The following is a 2,120-nucleotide window of genomic DNA, read 5'->3' as shown; positions in this document are numbered from 1 at the left end:
TGAGCGCGAGTAGCGCATCACTAGATGAGCCTTTAAGGGCTATAAAAGAAAAGAGGGGAAGGAGAGAAATGTAAGACAGAAAAATGCAAAAAATGGACAGAGGAAGTAGATGAACACAGAGTCCGGCGCTAGGCATAGAATCTTCGGAGACGGGTTGCGTTCCATGGGTTCGGCTCGAGTCGGTTATCCGATGCATCTCGTAGGCGGTATGCTCCTCCAGTCAGGACTTGGTCAATCATGAAGGGACCTTCCCACTTGGGCTTGAGTTTGTCCTTTTTCTTGTCCGGCAGGCATAGAACTAGTTCGCCAACATTGTAGTTTTTGGCCCGTACTTCTCTGCTTTGATATCTTCGAGCCTGCTGTTGATAGAATGCGGAACGGGCTTTTGCCACGTCGCGCTCCTCCTCCAAAGCGTCCAAACTGTCCTGTCGATCGAGCTCGGCTTCTCTTTCTTCGTACATGCGCACTCGAGGTGAGTCATGAATTATGTCGCAGGGCAGAACTGCCTCTGCGCCATACACCATAAAGAATGGTGTGTATCCGGTGGTGCGATTCGGCGTGGTCCGCAGCCCCCAGAGTACGGAGTCGAGCTCCTCTACCTAGTGTGTATTAGATTCCTTAAGGGACAACACTAATCTGGGTTTGATGCCGCTCATAATAAGACCATTTGCACGTTCGACCTGGCCGTTGGTTTGTGGGTGATAGATGGAAGCATAATCGAGCTTGATGCCCATGTTTTTCACCAGAGTTTTACCTCGTCCGCGGTATAGTTTGTACCGTTATCGGTTATGATGCTGTGGGGGACGCCATAACGGTGTACAACCCCGGATATGAAGTCTATCACAGGTCCGGATTCGGCCGTTTTAACGGGCTTGGCTTCTATCCATTTGGTGAATTTATCCACCATGACCAGGAAGTATTTTTTCCTATCGGTCCCACCTTTAAGGGGTCCGACCATGTCAAGCCCCCAGACCGCGAAAGGCCAGATGATGGGTATAGTTTGGAGTGCGGTGGGTGGCATATGGCTTTGGTTGGCAAAAGGTTGGCAACCAGCGCATTGTTGGACTAGGTCCTGAGCGTCTGCCCGGGCCGTCGACCAATAAAATCCTGTACGGAAAGCCTTGCTAACAAGGGACCGAGCAGCAGCGTGGTGACCACCGAGTCCGGCATGAATTTCAGCCAGGAGGTTCCGCCTTCCTCTTCGGAGATGCACCTTTGAAGGACTCCGGTAGTGCTTTTCTTATAAAGCTCTTCCTCATGGACTCTATAGGCTTTAGATCGCCGCACTATGCAGCGTGCCTCATTTTGGTCCTCTGGGAGTTCCTGCCTAGTAAGGTAGGCTAGGAACGGTTCTGTCCATGGGGCGATGACCGCCATTATTACGTGGGCTGAAGGTGTAATATCGGTGGCAGAGCCTCCAATTATGTCAGATTGTTCGGCTTCGAGTGGTGCGGTTGGGTCCGGGCTGTTATCTGCGGGTTCCCCCTCCCATGCTACGGATGGCTTGAACAATCTTTCCAAAAAGATGTTGGGGGGACTGTATCGCGTTTTGCTCCGATGCGTGCTAGGACGTCCGCTGCTTGATTGTTTTCTCGGGCTATATGGTGAAATTCGAGCCCTTCAAACCGAGCTGACATTTTTAGGACGGCATTGCGGTAAGCTGCCATTTTTGGATCCTTGGCATCGAAGTCGCCATTTATTTCGGATATCGCGAGGGTCGAATCCCCGTGTACCTCTAGGCGTTGAATGCCCATGGATACTGCCATCCGGAGGCCATGTAGAAGGGCCTCATATTCGGCTGCATTTTTGGAGTCAGTGTACATAATTTGGAGTACGTATTGGACTGTGTCTCCTGTGGGGGACGTCAAAACGACGCCAGCCCCCAGTCCGGCCAACATTTTAGAGCCGTCGAAATGCATGATCCAGTTTGAGTATGTGCCGTACTCTTTAGGGAGTTCGGCCTCCGTCCATTCTACGACGAAGTCGGCCAAAACTTGCGATTTGATAGCTCACCGTGGCTTATAGGTTATATCGAACGGGAGGAGCTCGATGGCCCATTTTGCAATCCGGCCCGTTGCATCACGGTTGTTGATAATATCGTTGAGTGGTACTTCCGAGGC

Source organism: Triticum urartu, chromosome 7A (assembly GCF_056163025.1).
Source record: "Triticum urartu cultivar PI428250 chromosome 7A, HENAU_Tu73, whole genome shotgun sequence".
In the NCBI taxonomy this organism is placed as follows: domain Eukaryota; kingdom Viridiplantae; phylum Streptophyta; class Magnoliopsida; order Poales; family Poaceae; genus Triticum; species Triticum urartu.
The sequence above is the reverse complement of the archived record's forward strand: the minus strand, read 5'-3'. Positions refer to the sequence as shown.